General features: G+C 56.6%; 1 protein-coding gene across 2 annotated transcripts in view; it reads left to right on the forward strand.

Annotated features, from left to right (window-relative positions):
- The window catches only part of chrna9a (cholinergic receptor, nicotinic, alpha 9a), a 56,263-nt gene that overhangs the window by 5,458 nt on the left and 33,680 nt on the right, over positions 1 to 17,125 (forward strand). Inside the window, exon 2 of one of the 2 annotated variants that reach the window (XM_072496605.1) lies at positions 5,782 to 5,897. The exons of the other annotated variant lie outside the window; for it this stretch is intronic. The gene's annotated coding sequence lies outside the window, so the exon portion shown is untranslated. The remainder of the gene's footprint in view (positions 1 to 5,781; positions 5,898 to 17,125) is intronic. 2 annotated transcript variants of the gene reach the window in all.

The following is a 17,125-nucleotide window of genomic DNA, read 5'->3' on the forward strand; positions in this document are numbered from 1 at the left end:
AAAATCCTACGCCGGGCTACTAGGGACGCAAAGGCCACAACATCGGCCTCTTTCGCCTCCTGCACTCCCGGCTCATCCACTACTCCAAATATAGCTAACCCCCAGCCTGGCTTGACCCGGACCTTCACCACCTTCGAGATCACTCCCGCCACTCCCCTCCAATACCCCTCCAGTGCCGGACACAACCAAAACATATGTGTGTGGTTCGCCGGGCTTCCCCCGCACCTCCCACACTTGTCCTCCACTCCGAAGAACCTGCTCAACCTTGCTCCCGTTATGTGTGCTCTATGCAGCACCTTAAATTGGATCAGGCTAAGCCTGGCACACGAGAAAGAGGAATTTACCCTGCTTGGGGCATCAGCCCACAAACCCTCCTCAATCTCCTCCCCGAGCTCTTCCCATTTTCCCTTCAGTTCACCCACCAGCTCCTCCCCCTCTTCTCTCATCTCCCGGTATATCTCTGACACTGTGCCCGCCCCGACCCACCCCCCCGAAAGCACCCTGTCCTGGATCCCTTGTGTCGGGAGCAGCAGAAATTCCCTCACCAGTTGTCTCGTGAACGCTCTCACCTGCATATATCTAAAGAAATTTCCCCGGGGCAGCGCATACTTTTCCTCAAGCGCTCCCAAGCTCACAAACTTCCCATCTATAAATGAATCTCCCACTCTCCTGATTCCTACCCGGTGCCAGCTCTGGAATCCTCCGTCCAGCCTCCCTGGGGCAAACCTATGGTTGTTCCTGATCGGGGACCACACCGAGGCTCCCAGCACACCCCTCTGTCGCCTCCATTGCCCCCAGATACTTAATGTTGCCACCACCACTGGGTTCGTGGTAAATTTTTTGGGGGAGAGCGGTAGTGGCGCGTCACCTGTGCTTTTAAACTCGTTCCTTTGCAGGGCGCCATCTCCAGCCTTTTCCACGCCGCTCCCTCTCCCTCCATCATCCACCTACGAATCATCGCCACGTTGGCGGCCCAATAGTAATCGCCCAAATTCGGCAACGCCAGTCCCCCTCTGACTCTGCTACGTTGTAGGAACCCCCTCCTTACCCTCGGGGCCTTCCCTGCCCACACGAAGCTCGTGATGTTTCTATCTATTTTTTTGAAAAAGGCCTTAGTGATCAGTATAGGGAGACATTGGAACACAAATAGGAACCTCGGGAGGACCATCATCTTAATCGCCTGCACTCTGCCCGCTAGCGACAGCGACTGCATGTCCCATCTTTTGAAATCCTCTTCCATTTGTTCCACCAGTCGAGTCAGATTGAGTCTGTGTAAGGTTCCCCAACTCCTGGCTATCTGACTCCCCAGGTATCGGAAGTTTCTTTCCACTCTCCTTAGCGGTAGGCCATCTATCCCTCTACTCTGGTCCCCAGGGTGTATCACAAAAAGCTCACTCTTTTCCATGTTAAGCCTATATCCCGAGAAATCTCCAAACTCCCTCAATATCTGCATGACCTCTGTCATCCCCCCCTCTGGGTCCGTCACATACAGCAGTAGGTCATCCGCGTAGAGTGACACTCGGTGTTCCTCTCCCCCTCTAATCACCCCTCTCCATTTTCTGGAGTCTCTCAGCGCTATGGCCAGTGGTTCAATTGCCAGCGCGAACAGTAATGGGGACAACGGGCATCCCTGTCTTGTTCCCCTGTGTAGTCGAAAATACTCCGACCTTTGCCGATTTGTGACCACACTTGCCGTTGGGGCCCCATATAGGAGTTTAACCCAACTGACAAACCCCTCCCCGAACCTCCTCAGCACCTCCCATAGATACTCCCACTCCACCCTATCAAATGCCTTCTCTGCATCCATTGCCGCCACTATCTCTGCCTCCCCCTCTGCTGGGGGCATCATTATCACCCCTAATAGCCGTCGCACGTTGACATTTAATTGTCTCCCCTTTACGAACCCTGTCTGGTCTTCGTGCACCACCCCGGGACACAATCCTCTATCCTCGTTGACAGCACCTTTGCCAGCAACTTGGCGTCCACATTTAGCAGTGAGATAGGCCTATAGGACCCGCACTGCAGCGGATCTTTATCTCGCTTCAAGATTAGCGATATCGTCGCCTCCGACATTGTCGGGGTAGGGTCCCCCCTTCTCTGGCCTCGTTAAAGGTCCTTACCAGCAGCGGGGCCAACAAGTCCACATATTTTCTATAGAATTCCACCGGGAACCCATCTGGTCCCGGGGCCTTCCCTGCCTGCATGTTCCCCAGCCCCTTGGTAACCTCGTCCACCCCAATCGGCGCCCCCAGGCCTTCCACCTCCTGCTCCTCCACCCTCGGGAACCTTAATTGGTCCAAAAACTGCCGCATCCCCTCTTTTCCCTCCGGGGATTGGGACCTATATAGTCTCTCGTAAAAGGTCTTAAACACCTCGTTTATCTTCCCTGCTCTCCGCACCGTGGCTCCCATTTCATCCCTAATTCCCCCTATCTCCCTCGCCGCTGTCCTCTTTCGCAGCTGGTGGGCCATTAGCGACTCGCCTTTTCCCCATATTCATATCTCATCCCCTGTGCCTTCCTCCACTCTGCCTCTGCCCTCCCTGTGGTCAACAGGTCGAACTCCGTCTGGAGTCGTCGCCTCTCCCTGTATAATCCTTCATCCGGGGCCTCCGCATATTTTTTATCTCCCCCAGTAGTCTTTCCCTTTCCTTGGCCTCTGTTTTCCCCTTGTGGACCCTGATGGAGATCAGCTCTCCTCTGACCACAGCCTTTAGTGCTTCCCATACTACTCCCACTCGGACTTCCCCGTCGTCATTGGCCTCCAGGTACCTTTAGAGACATCCCCGCACCCTTCCGCAGACTCCCTCATCCGCCAATAATCCCACATCCAGTCACCAGAGTGGACGCTGCTCCCTCTCCTCTCCTAATTCCAGGTCCACCCAGTGTGGGGCATGATCTGAAACAACTATGGCCGAGTACTCCGTTCCTTCCACCCTCAAAATCAGTGACCTTCCCAAAACAAAGAAATCTATCCGGGAGTACACCTTGTGGACATGGGAGAAGAAAGAGAACTCTTTGGCCATCGGTCTAACAAATCGCCACGGATCCACTCCCCCCATTTGGTCCATAAACCCCATAAGCACCTTGGCCGCTGCCGGCCTTCTTCCGGTCCTAGATCTAGATCTATCTAACCCTGGGTCCAGCATGGTGTTGAAGTCCCCCCCCCCCCATTATCAGGTTTCCTACCTCCAGGTCCGGGATACGTCCCAGCATCCGCTTCATAAATCCCGCATCATCCCAATTCGGGGCATGTACGTTAACCAACATGACCTCCATTCCCTGCAGTCTGCCACTCACCATCACACACCTGCCACCGCTGTCTGCCACAATGTTCCTAGCCCCGAATGACATCCGTTTCCCCACCAGTATAGCCACCCCTCTGTTCTTTGCATCCAGCCCTGAGTGGAACACCTGTCCCACCCATCCTTTCCTTAACCTAACTTGGTCCGCCACCTTCAGGTGCGTCTCCTGAAGCATGGCCACGTCTGCCCTCAGTCCTTTCAAGTGCGTGAACACTTGGGCCCTCTTAATTGGCCCATTTAGGCCTCTCACGTTCCACGTGATCAGCCGAACTGGGGGGCTGCCTGCCCCCCTCCCCTGTCGACTAGCCATCACCCTCTCTGGGCCAGTCCCACGTCCCGGTTCCGCGCTCCCACCCGTACCCCAGGCGGCGCATTCCCGCCCCGACCACCTTTTCTTTTACCAGTTCCTTTTCGATCTCTGCAGCAGCAACCCGGTTATCCCCCCCCCCCCCCCCCGCTAGATCCTCATCTACATGATTACTCCCCCCATATTGCTTCCGAACGTCAGCTGACTTCAACTGACCCCGGCTTCTCCCGCTCTCTTCCTTGACCCCCCCCCCCCCCCCCCCCCCCCGTGTGGCGAACTCCCATCTACCTTGCGTCTATCTTCCCGCCATCATCTTTCTGGCGCAGGAACAAGAAAAATAAGCCCCGTGTTCTCTAGAGCCATCCCGCCCCTCGTGGCGCTGCTCCCTCTGCCGCCCCCGCTCCCATTCCCCATCCCCCGCCTATGTCTCTTCTTCCCCCTCCCATCGGCGCCCACATTTCTCAATGTTCCCCCCTCCCCAATTTACATCTCTATATACATCAGCATTGTCGTTTCCCCTCCAACATCAGTCCCTCAGTTCTGATCCAGTTTCTCGTTTTTAATGAAGGTCCATGCTTCTTCCGCCGTTTCGAAGTAGTGATGCCTCTCCTGGTGCGTGACCCACAGTCGCGCCGGCTGCAACATCCCGAACTTCATCTTCTTCTTGTGTAGCAGCACCTCCTTGGCTCGATTATAACTCGCCCTCCTTCTCGCCACCTCCGCACTCCAATCCTGGTACACCCGTACCACCGCATTCTCCCATCTACTACTTCGTACCTTTTTGGCCCATCTCAGAACCATCTCTGTCATTGAAGCGGTGAAATCGCACGATCATTGCCCTAGCTGGTTCACCCGCCTTTGGTCTCCTCGCAGGGACCCGATGGGCCCCTTCCACTTCCAAGGGGCCCGAGGGGGCCTCAGCTCCCATTAGCGAGCGTAGCATCGTGCTCACGTAAGCCCCGCCGTCCGCTCCTTCCACTCCCTCGGGGAGACCCAGGATCCGAAGGTTCTTTCTCCGTGATCTGTTTTCTAGGACTTCAATCCTTTCAATGCACCTTTTGTGGAGCGCCTCGTGTGTCTGCATTTTGACTGCCAGGCCCAGGATCTCGTCCTGGTTGTCCGTCACCTTCTGCTCCACCACACGGAGCTCCATCTCTTGGGTCTTTTGTGTCTCCTTAAGCCCCTCAATTGCTTGTAGCATCGGGGCCAGTACCTCCTTTTTAAGCAGCTCCACACACCGTCTTAAAAATTCGTCTTGGTCCGGCCCCCATGTCGCCTGGGCTCCCTCCGCCGCCATCTTGCTCCTTTTTTCCTTCTGCCCCTGTCCTCGAGGATTCTTTGCGATCTGGCCGCCGCCGCCGATACTTTTCTTTTTCGTTGGGGGGTCTCCCTGTTGTCTCACCCCACACCAGGTTTTGTCCCGAAAAAATTCCCCATTGGGGCTCTTAAAAGAGCCCGAAGGTCCGTTCGAGCTGGAGCCGCCGAAACGTGCGGCTTAGCTGGTCATCGCCGCAACCGGAAGTCCTTGGTGGAGAATTCTATAACCAGGGGACATAGATTCAAGATAAGATGGGTCACACAGTTGCTTCACTGCTCCAGGGTCCCAGAGTTGATTCCCGGCTTGGGTCACTGTCTGTGTGAAGTTTGCACGTTCACCCCGTGTCTGCGTGGGTTTCCTCCGGGTGCTCAGGTTTCCTCCCACAGTCCAAAGATGTGCAGATTAGGTGGATTGGCCATGCTAAATTGCCCTTCGTGTCCAAAAAAGGTTAGGTGGGGTTACGGGAATAGGGTGAAGGCGTGAGCTTAAGTAGGGTGCTCTTTCCAAGGGCTGGTGCAGACTCGATGGGCCAAATGGCCTCCTTCTGCACTGTAAATTCTATGATTTTAAGTTACCGAACGTGTAAAGGAAACATGAGGAAGAACTTTTTTATGCAGAACGTAGTGGGTGTCTAGAATTCACTGCCCGAGTTGGTTGTGGAATCGGAGACCTTAACCTCTTTTTGAAAAGTACCTGGATCTGCACCTTCTGCACCTGGCCGGGTGCAGGAAGCTGGGATTAGAAAGGGCACCTTGGTGACCTTGGGCTGGCATGGACAAGAAGGGTTGAATGGCCTCCTTCTGTGCTGTAACTTTTCTATGGTTCTATGATAGCTGGTAATATCTCCCAACAGGTAGTGTGATGGCTGACAATAGCTAAACGAAGACACTGTGTGGACAAGTCAAGAGCTGGAGAACCAGCTTGCGGTCACCCGCAGAGAACACTCCAAGAGCATCAGAGCATTGTGTGGTAAAGTTACTGGAATTCCACAGATTTAAAAATCTATAAGGACTGTTGCCATCAGAAAAGAAAATGTTAGCTCTGATTGCAGTTTAACCTCAGACCTTTTTTGGAACTGTTTTAAAGTACTTTAACTGTGTGAAGCCATTCTTGTGTTTTAATGTAACTTTTCTTTTAATAAGGGTTTACTTTAATTTAAAATCACCACAATTGGTCAGAGAAGTAATTTCCTGATTTCAAACTGGAATTTGGGAACTTGGCAATTACCATCAGCCATGCCTCAACACTATCCAATCTTTCCTTGTAGCTAAAATTCTCCATTATAACCTCCTCATAAATCTATTCTGTATATTCTCCACATTCTCCATGTAATGTGGTTGACCAGAACTATACACAATGCTCTAGTTGATGTCTAACTAGTGTCTTATACAGTTCTAGCATAATGTCCTTCCGCTTATAGCCTAACCCTCTGCCAAACGTTACCCATTTGTCCTCTTGACCATCGTATCTACCTGCTCTGCTACCTTCAGAAACCTGTAGGCAAACACTACAAGGTCTGTTCTGATGAAAGATCACCAGACCTGAAAGGTTAACTCTGATTCTCTGACCACATATGCTACCAGACCTGCTGATTATTTCTAGTATTTTTCTGGTTTTGTTTCAGATTTCCAACATTTTCAGTATTTTGCCTTTATGCCTTTGTTCCTCTACGCTCTTCAGAATCCGATCATTTATTGTGTATTCCGTTTTCTTGTTTGCCCTCCCCAAACGCATGGTTCTATGATAGCTGGTAATAACTTCAAATTTCTCCAGACTGTTCTTTTTAACTTTCCTTTCACAGAAGCTGGCTGAAGTTATTTTGTTTCATGGCATTCACCTGGAAGAAAAATGCACAATAAATTATAGATTAGTCTGGATTTAGTAACAGTATTGAGGCAGTACTGTCATTGTTCACTGCCATCACTCTTCTAAAACTGACGAGAGATTTCTGGAGTTTGCATTTGTACAGTTAAATGCTGATATCCAGAAGTTCCTCTTAATCATTCCACATTTCTTGACAGGGTAATCAATTAGAAATTACTGAATTGATGAAAGCCTCCCCATTGGGCTACAACATAATTGTTAAAAAAGCTGTGAAAAAAAATTAGATCTTACCAATAAGCTGCAATTGGATTTTTAACAGCTTACTGAACAGCCACTTTATCCTGAAACACTAATTTTATGTTTGGTAAATGTAAAATTTTTTTCATTATGATTCCAATAGCTTTATCAATTGTTTTAAAGTTTGTTTTATGATATTTCAGCTTCTAATGTGCATGTCCAAAACTTTATTTTGCTAAAATTAAATTAAAAGTGAAGAATAATCAATGCATTTTACTTCTTGGTTTATTTTACTCTGAGAAGACTTAATTGTGATTGCCTCCTTACTCTGCTTGATGACATCCCTGTTGCTGAACACCTAGGCACCTCCTTGACTTGGCACCAAATTCAAAATTAATGCAAGGAAATGGGATATTTACGGGCCTCGCTAGATCTTTGTGGGCAGCTTTCTTCAAGGATGATGGCGAGTGATGTACGATCAATGACCACTAAAGCGAGGTTGTAGTCCAACTGAAGGCTTTAATAAGCTAGATATTTCCCCCAGCAGCTCAGGTACGGAATGAAGGCTATGGGGCGGCACTGGTTCTTATACCCCACCTAGCAGGGCGGAGCTATCATACATTCTAACCAATAGAAAGCATACAGTTTCCACCAATGGTGCTTTAGCCTATCAGGTACCGTGATACCTATATTACCACATTCACCCGCTGTTAAAAAAGAGTCCGGCGGGGGGGGGGGGGTGGCCTGAAACTACAAAACATGGCAACGTGGTATAATTAGTTATGGAGGTACCGTAATACCTCCGTACAGTGTTTAGTAACTATTTACAATTCTGATAGCTGTGTACATTTGATGGTCTATATTTACAGTTTACAATTAAAATGAAGCAATCAGTCGATCGGGGGGCCCTGGTCGTCCTCTGTGATCGTCGGAGCTTCGGTGGTGACTCCGGTGGAGGCTCGGGCGTCTGTGACTCCGGGAGCGTGGCTTCGATCTCCATGGCAGCTTCGGTACCCCTAGACGGCGCTGGTGGGGAAAACAGTTGACCTGGGAAGGGAGCGCCTGTGGAGGGCGTCGGTGGGTGGGGGGGGGGGGGCTTAGACGGGGCCGGCAGAATGACCAATCCTCCTGTAAGGTGCTGCGGTGGAGGAGAGGGTGGGACTGGTGGCTGGGATGTGCGTGGGGATCCGGCGGGCGCCAGGTCCTGTAGGGAGACCATATCTTGTCGGCCGTGGGGGTACGCCATGTAGGCGTACTGGGGGTTAGCATGGAGCAGATGGACCCTCTCGACCAACGGGTCCGACTTGTGCGCCCGCACGTGTTTTCGGAGCAGGGTGGGTCCGGGTGCTGCCAGCCAGGTTGGGAGCGAGGTCCCAGAGGAGGACTTCCTAGGAAGACAAGGAGGCGTTCGTGAGGTGTCTGATTGGTGGTCGTACAAAACAGTGACCGGATGGAGTGGAGGGCATCCGGGAGGACTTCTTGCTGGCGTGAGACTGGGAGATTCCTGGACCGTAGGGCCGGTAGGACGGTCTTCCAGACCGTTCCGTTCTCTCTCTCTACCTGTCCGTTACCCCGGGGGTTGTAACTGGTCGTCCTGCTCGAGGCGATGCCCTTGCTGAGCAGGAATTGACGCAGTTCGTCGCTCATAAAGGAGGACTCCCTATCGCTGTGTATGTAAGCGAGGAACCCGAACAGTGCAAAGATGCTATGGAGGGCCTTGATGACGGTGGTTGCGGTCATGTCTGGGCAGGGGATGGCGAATGGGAACTGGGAGTACTCGTCAATCACGTTCAGGAAGTACGTGTTGCGGTCGGTGGAGGGGGAGGGAGCCTTTGAAGTCCATACTGAGGCGTTCAAAGGGATGGGAAGCCTTTATCAGGTGCGCTTTCTCTGGTCGGTAGAAGTGCGGTTTGCACTCCGCGCAGATTCGGCAGTCCCTGGTGGCTGTCCTGACCTTCTCGATGGAGTAGGGCAGGTTGCAGGTCTTGACGAAATGGAAAAAACGAGTGACCCCCGGGTAGAGGTCCTTGTGGAGGGCTCCGAGGCGGTCCACTTGTGCGGTGGCACATGTGCCGTGGGACAGGGCGTCAGGAGGCTCGTTTAGCTTCCCGGGACGATACACGATCTCGTAGTTGTAGGTGGAAAGTTCAATCCTCCACCTCAAGATCTTGTCGTTTTTTATCTTGACCCGCTGTGCATTATCAAACATGAAAGCAACCGACCGTTGGTCCGTGAGGAGAGTGAATCTCCTGCCAGCCAGGTAATGCCTCCAATATCGCACAGCTTCTACTATAGCCTGGGCCTCCTTTTCGACTGAGGAATGGCAGATTTCGGAAGCATGGAGGATACGAGAGAAGAAGGCCACGGGTCTGCCCGCTTGGTTGAGGGTGGCCGCCAGAGCTACGTCGGACGCATCGCTCTTGACCTGGAAGGGAAGGGACTCGTCGTTGGCGTGCATCGTGGCCTTTGCAATGTCTGCTTTGATGCGGCTGAAGGCCTGGCGGGCCTCTATCGACAGGGGAAAAGCTGTGGATTGGATCAGGGGACGGGCCTTGTCCGCGTAATTGAGGACCCACTGGGCGTAGTAGCTTTAAAAAAAAAACCCTAGGCAACGTTTCAGGGCCTTGGAGCAGTGAGGGAGGGGGAACTCCATAGGGGGGCGCATACGTTCAGGGTCGGGGCCTATAAACTCCATTTCGCACTACGTCGCCAAGAATGGCTAGGCGGTCGGTGCTAAACACTCATTTATCCTTGTTGTATGCAAGGTTAAGGATTTTAGCGGTCTGGAGAAATTCTCGGAGGTTGGTGTCGTGGTCCTGCTGGTCATGGCCGCAGATGGTGACATTATCGAGATACGGGAATGTTGCCCGTAAACTGGACCGGTCAATCATTCGGCCCATCTCGCGCTGGAAGACCGAGACCCCGTTGGCGACACCGAAGGGAACCCTTAAGAAGTGATCGAGCCGCTCATCTGCCTCGAAGGCAGTGTATTTGCGGTCACTAGTACGGAGGGGTAGCTGGTGGTAGGCGGACCTGAGATCCACCGTGGAGAAGACCTTATAATGCGCGATCCTGTTTACCAGGTCGGATATGCAGGGAGAGGGTACGCGTCCAGCTGCATAAACCTGTTGATGGTCTGACTGTAGTCGCTGACCATCCTATGCTTCTCCCCGGTCTTTACCACCACTACTTGAGCTCTCCAGGGCTGTTACTGGCTTCAATGACCCCTTCCCTCAGTAGCCTTTGGACCTCTGACCTAATAAAGATCCGGTCCTGGGCACTGTAGCATCTGCTTCTGGTGGCGACGGGTTTGCAACCCGCGGTGAGGTTCACAAACAGGGAAGGCGGGTCGACCTTGAGGGTCGCGAGGCCGCAGACAGTAAGGGGTGTATAGGGCCACCAAATTTGATGGTCAGACTTTGAAGGTTACACAAAGTCTAAACCCAGGAGTGTAGCCGCGCAGAGGGGGGGGGGGGGGGGGGGGGGGGGGGGGGGGGGAGGACGTAGAGACGGAAATTTTTGAACTCCCTTCCCTGGACTGTGAGGTTTGTTACACAAAACCCTTTATCTCCACTGAGTGGGAACCGGAAGCCAGGGAGATTTTTTGATTAATGGGGTGGATGAGGCGAGAACAGCACCTTACCGTGTCGGGGTGTACGAAGCTCTCCGTGCTCCCAGAGTCGATTAGGCTGGGGTCCTGGGGGTTCATCCAAGATGGCGGCTCCCATTGGTCGCACATGGCTGGGGGTGCACAAACTGGCGGGGCCCATCCTTCCAACGTGGCCGCAGAACAAGATGGCAGCGCCCGGGGTCCGCATGTGGCCCTGGAATATGAAGATGGCGATGGCCGCACGGGGCCCGTGGAGAGGTTTGTGGTTGTGGTCCGCATTCGCCGCCGGAGACCTCGGCAACCGCTCGGGCCTGACCTACCCCCACGAAATGGCCCTTTTTTGCCGCATCCCTTGCAGGTGGATGCGCGGGCTGGGCAGCGCTGGCGGGGGTGCTTGGCCTGCCCGTAAAAGTAGCAGCGGGGCCCCTCGGGGTTGCCAGGCCGCCTTGCAGCGCAGGCCTGTGGGAAATGGGGGAAGTCTCGGTGTCGGCCGCGGAGGGGTTCCACGCTGCCCAGGGGGCTGCCGCGCGGTCGGGAACATAAGCGCGGGCGTTCCTGGAGGCCACGTCCAGGGAGCCTGCAAGGGCCCGTGCCTCCCTGAGACCCAGGGTGTCCTTTTCTAACAGGCGCTGGCGGGTTTGTGAAGATAGCATACCTGCCACGAAAGCGTCCCGGACTAAGAGTTCCATGTGTTCGCTCGCCGAAACATGCGGGCAGCTGCAGCTTCTTCCCAACACCAGGAGTGCACGGTAGAATTCCTCCAGCGATTTCCCCAGGGGTTTGTCGCCTTGTTGCAAGCAGATGCCGGACATAGACCTGGTTTACCGGGCGAATATAGTGTCCTTTTAGCAGCTCTATTGCTGCATCGAAGTCTTCCGCTTCCTCGATGAGGGTGTAAATCTCCGGGCTCACCCTTGAGTGCAGGACGTGCAGTTTCTACTCTCCTGTGGGTGTGTTTTCGGCCATCCTGAGATACCCTTTAAAGCACGCCAGCCAGTGCTTGAAGATTGCCTCTGAGTTCGCCGCATGGGGGCTGAGTTGCAGACACTCTGGCTTGATTCGGAGCTCCATCCTTTCTTCTTTTAAAAAAAACTAGCTTATTAAATTAATGCACGATCAATGACCACTAAAGCAAGGTTGTAGTCCAACTGAAGGCTTTAATAAGCTAGATGTTTCCCCCAGCAGCTCAGGTACAGAATGAAGGCTGCTGGGGCGGCACTGGTTCTTAGCTCCGCCCTGCTAGGCAGAGTATATCATACATTCTAACCAATAGAAAGCATACGGTTTCCACCAATGGTGCTTTAGCCTATCGGGTACCGTAATACCTATAATACCACAGCGAGTACCATTGCTTTGCCACTTAACACAAAATCCAGGCCAATGCAAACCTTTCTTGATCGTTGTGGGGAAAAGAGGGAGGGCTGCATGTTCTCCATGATGATGGATTTAAGTTGTTATATTTATGAGGAGAGGAAGGATTCCTTTTTGAGCAGCAAACTCTCACTTTTCTGTTGGGAAAGAAGCACTGGATAGGTTTGCAATGACAATCATATTCATCAAGGAGATTACCAGCGCAAAGCATTAATGTAAGAGTTACGGACAAGAGAGAGATAGAAATAAGCACTATTGCTTTCATCTTACCAAATGTCCGTAAGTAGAAGGTGTTTTCAATTAGTTTTTAAAGAATAAGTGGTGGTGCATTTTCCCAATCCTTCGATTTTGTGATCCAATTTTACTAATATTCCCACAACAAATTCAAGTTATGATTATCATACCAAACCTGGAAAAGGGATTGTTAACAATGTTCCACTCTAGAAACTCGTACACAGTAAAAGGGGGGAGGGGAGGCTGGTGGCAGGACAAGGGATAGAAAATGAAGGAAATGGGTTTTGCAGTACAAAGACTAGAAAAATGAACAAGTTCACTTGAGTTCCCAAGTTCAAGGCCAGAGTCCAATGGGGATATTTTTCACGTAGGCATTAGAGTTCAGCATTCACTTTTCAGTTGGTGCTGATCCCTCTATATTAAGTATATGCAGAGATTGAGTTGGTTCTCTAGGCAATGTAACAAAATCTCCCAGCAGAGCCAGGCTAGATGGGTAAGGTGTTGTTGAGCTTGGAGGAGCCGGTTTCTTGGCTCACCAATTCGATGTTAAAACCGCAGACTGTCTGTGAGGCCCAAAGCTGCAATGTTAAAACTGTCCAAAGAACAAAGGTTTGGGATATAGACATGTCCTATTAATGGTTAATTCTAGCGTAACCATTAGTTTCTGTGCCCTGGCTAGGTTTCCAATGTTTATCCTTAGAAGAGAGATTGGTCATTAGCATTTCTTCCAGATAATCTTTCTCTTTTGTGATTATTCAGGATGGGGAGCCAGTTTGTCTGTATTTTCTCTGCTTTTGGTGTTTACAAGGGCTTTGTACAATGCAGTTTGCTCTTGAAACTGCTGGGGATAGCTCCCAGACAGAAAGCCAACTTTGTGATCAGGTGACTTGTAACAGCCATCTTAATTTTCTCTGCTCAGCAAAAAATGTACAGTTTAACAAAAAAAGCAATAAGCATAAATTTTTGAATATACAGTGTTGGGTTTCATTCCGTGTTGTAGGAACCCAAGACAAGGAAATAAATTGATTTTATTTTCTACAGTTCCCTCCACATGCCAGCATACAGGATCATCCGATGAAATGGTGGACATTTATTGCAAGTTTCATAAGAACATAAGAACTAGGAGCAGGAGTAGGCCATCTGGCCCTTCGAGCCCTCTCTGCCATTCGTCTCCGCCATTCAATGAGATGATGGCTGATCCTTTGTGGACTCAGCTCCACTTTCCTGCCCGAACACCAGAACCCTTTATTCTTCAAATTCAAAAAACTATCTATCTTTATCTTGAAAACATTTAATGAAGGAGCCTCGACTGCTTCACTGGGCAAGGAATTCCATAGGTCCACAACCCTTTGGGTGAAGAAGTTCCTCCTAAAGTCAGTCCTTAATCTACTTCCCCTTATTTTGAGGCAATGCCCCCTAGTTCTGCTTTTACCCACCAGTGCAAACAACCTCCCCGCATCTATCCTATCTATTCCCTTCATAATTTTATATGTTTCTATAAGATCCCCTGCATCCTTCTAAATTCCAACGAGTACAGTCCCAGTCTAAACCTCTCCTCGTATTCCAATCCCCTCAACTCTGGGATTAACATCTGGCCTTTGCGTCCCTAGTAGCCCGGCGAAGGATCTTGCTAATGTGGAAGGAGGCGAAGCCCCCCAGCCTGGAGGCCTGGATAAATGATATGGCTGGGTTCATAAAGTTGGAGAGGATTAAGTTCGCCTTGAGAGGGTCTGCACAGGGGTTCTACAGGCGGTGACAACCGTTCCTGGACAATCTCGCGGAGCGTTCGAGGAAGGTCGGTCAGCAGCAGCAGCAACCTTGGAGGAGGGGGGATGGAGGGGACGTCCTGGGGGGTGGAGGGGGGGGGGGGTGGAGGGGACGTCCTGGGGGGGGGGGGGGGTGGAGGGGACGTCCTGGGGGTGGAAGGGGCGTCGTGGGGGGTGGAGGGGGCGTCCCTGGGGGGGGGTGGGTGGAGGGGACGTCCTTGGGGGGGGGGGGAGTGGAGGGGACGTCCTTGGGGGGGGGGAGACACGTCCTGGGGGGGTGGGGGGGACGTCCTGGGGGGGGGGACGTCCTGGGGGGGTGGTGGAGGGGACGTCCTTGGGGGGGGGGGGGTGGGGGGGGACGTCCTTGGGGGGGGGGGGGGACACGTCCTTGGGGGGGGAGTGGGGGGGGTCCTTGTGGGGGGGGGGGGTCCTTGTGGGGGGGGGGGTCCTTGTGGGGGGGGGGTCCTTGTGGGGGGGGGTCCTTGTAGGGGGGGGGTCCTTGTGGGGGGGGGGTCCTTGGGGGGGGGGGGGTTGGGGGGGACGTCCTTGGGGGGGGGGGGGGACGTCCGTGGGGGGGACGTCCTTGGGGGGGGGGGGGGTGGGTGGGGGGGCCGTCCTTGGGGGGGGGGGTGGGTGGGGGGGCCATCCTTGGGGGGGGGCGGTGGGGGGGACGTCCTTGGTGGGGGGGGGGACGTCCTTGGGGCGGGGAGGGGGGGGACGTCCTTGGGGGGGGGTGGGGGGGACGTCCTTGGGGGGGGGGTGGGGGGGACGTCCTGGGGGGGGGTGGGGGGGACGTCCTTGGGGGGGGGGGAGTGGAGGGGACGTCCTTGGGGGGGGGACACGTCCTGGGGGGGACGTCCTGGGGGGGGACACGTCCTGGGGTGGGGGGGTGGTGGGGGGGACGTCCTTGGGGGGGGGGGGGGGTGGGGTGGGACGTCCTGGGGGGGGGGTGGGGGGGACGTCCTTGGGGGGGGGGGGTGAACGTCCTTGGGGGTGGGGGGGGGGAACGTCCTTGGGGGGGGGGGTGGGGGGGGGAACGTCCTTGGGGGGGGGGGTGGGGGGGGAACGTCCTTGGGGGGGGGGGTGGGGGGGGACGTCCTGGGGGGGGGGCAACGTCCTGGGGGGGGGGGTGTGGGGGGACGTCCTGGGGGGGGGGGACGTCCTGGGGGGGTGTGGGTGTGGTGGGGGGGGATGTCCTGGGGGGGGGGTGGGGGGGGGACGTCCTGGGGGGGGGGTGGGGGGGGGGACGTCCTGGGGGGTGGGGGGGGGGACGTCCTGGGGGGGTGGGGGGGGGGACGTCCTGGGGGGTAGGGGGGGACGTCCTGGGAGGGGGGACGTCCTGGGGGGGGGACGTCCTGGGGGGGGGACGTCCTGGGGGGGGGACGTCCTGGGGGACGTCCTGGGGGGGGGGGGGGGTGGGGGTGGGGGGGGGACGTCCTGGGGGGGGGGGGGGGGTGGGGGGGGGACGTCCTGGGGGGGGAGGGGTGGGGGGGGGGACGTCCTTGGGGGGGGGGGTGGGGGGGACGTCCTTGGGGGGGGGGGGGACGTCCTTGGGGGGGGGGGAGTGGAGGGGACGTCCTTGGGGGGGGCGGACACGTCCTGGGGGGGGTGGGGGGGGACGTCCTGGGGGGGGGGGGGGGGGTGGTGGGGGGGGGCGGACACGTCCTGGGGGGGGGTGGGGGGGGGGACGTCCTGGGGGGGGGGGGGGTGGTGGGGGGGACGTCCTTGGGGGGGGGGGGGTGGTGGGGGGGACGTCCTTGGGGGGGGGGGGTGGGGGGGACGTCCTTGGGGGGGGGTGTGGGGGGGGACGTCCTGGGGGGGTGGGGTGGGGGGGAACGTCCTTGGGGGGGGGGGGACACGTCCTGGGGGGGGGGGTGGGGGGGGGACGTCCTGGGGGGGTGGGGTGGGGGGGAACGTCCTTGGGGGGGGGGGGGGGACACGTCCTGGGGGGGGGGTGGGGGGGGGACGTCCTGGGGGGGGGTGGGGGGGGGAACGTCCTTGGGGGGGGGGAGACACGTCCTGGGGGGGGGGGGTGGGGGGGGACGTCCTGGGGGGGTGGTGGAGGGGACGTCCTGGGGGTGGGGGTGGGGGGGGGGGGTGGAGGGGACGTCCTGGGGGGGGGGGTGGGGGGGTGGAGGGGACGTCCTGGGGGGGGGGGGTGGAGGGGACGTCCTGGGGGGGGGGGGGTGGACGTCCTGGGGGGGGTGGAGGGGACGTCCGGGGGGGGGGACATCGTGGGGGGGGGGTGGAGGGGGCATCGTTGGGTGGGAGGTGGAGGGGACATCGTGGGGGGGGGGGGTGGAGGGGACATCGTGGGGGGGGGGGTGGAGGGGACGTCCTGGGGGGGTGGGGTGGAGGGGACGTCCTGGGGGGGGGGGGGGGTGGAGGGGACGTCCTGGGAGGGGGAGGTGTGGAGGGGACGTCCTGGGGGGGGGGGGGTGTGGAGGGGACGTCCTGGGGGGGGGGGGGTGTGGAGGGGACGTCCTGGGGGGGGGGGTGTGGAGGGGACGTCCTGGGGGGTGGAGGGGACGTCCTGGGGGGTGGAGGGGGCGTCCTTGGGGTGGGGGGGTGGAGGGGACGTCCTGGGGGGTGGGGGGTGGAGGGGGCGTCCTTGGGGGGGGGGGGGGGGAGGGGACGTCCTTGGGGGGGGGGGGGGGGGGAGGGGACGTCCTGGGGGGGGGGGGGAGGGGATGTCCTTGGGGGAGGGGGGGGTGGAGGGGACGTCCTTGGGGGAGGGGGGGGTGGAGGGGACGTCCTTGGGGGAGGGGGGGGGGTGGAGGGGACGTCCTTGGGGGAGGGGGGGGGTGGAGGGGACGTCCTTGGGGGAGGGGGGGGTGGAGGGGACGTCCTTGCGGGAGGGGGGGGTGGAGGGGACGTCCCTGGGGGGGGGGGAGGGGACATCCTGGGGGGGGGGTTGGGGTGGGAGGGGACATCCTGGGGGGAGGAGGGGGGTGGGGGGGGGGTTGGGGTGGGAGGGGACATCCTGGGGGGAGGGGGGGGGTGGGGGGGTGGAGGGGACATCGTGGGGGGGGGGGGGTGGAGGGGACGTCCTGGGGGGGTGGGGTGGAGGGGACGTCCTGGGGGGGGGGGTGTGGAGGGGACGTCCTGGGAGGGGAGGTGTGGAGGGGACGTCCTGGGGGGGGGGGTGTGGAGGG

Source organism: Scyliorhinus torazame, chromosome 3, assembly GCF_047496885.1.
Source record: "Scyliorhinus torazame isolate Kashiwa2021f chromosome 3, sScyTor2.1, whole genome shotgun sequence".
Classification (NCBI taxonomy): domain Eukaryota; kingdom Metazoa; phylum Chordata; class Chondrichthyes; order Carcharhiniformes; family Scyliorhinidae; genus Scyliorhinus; species Scyliorhinus torazame.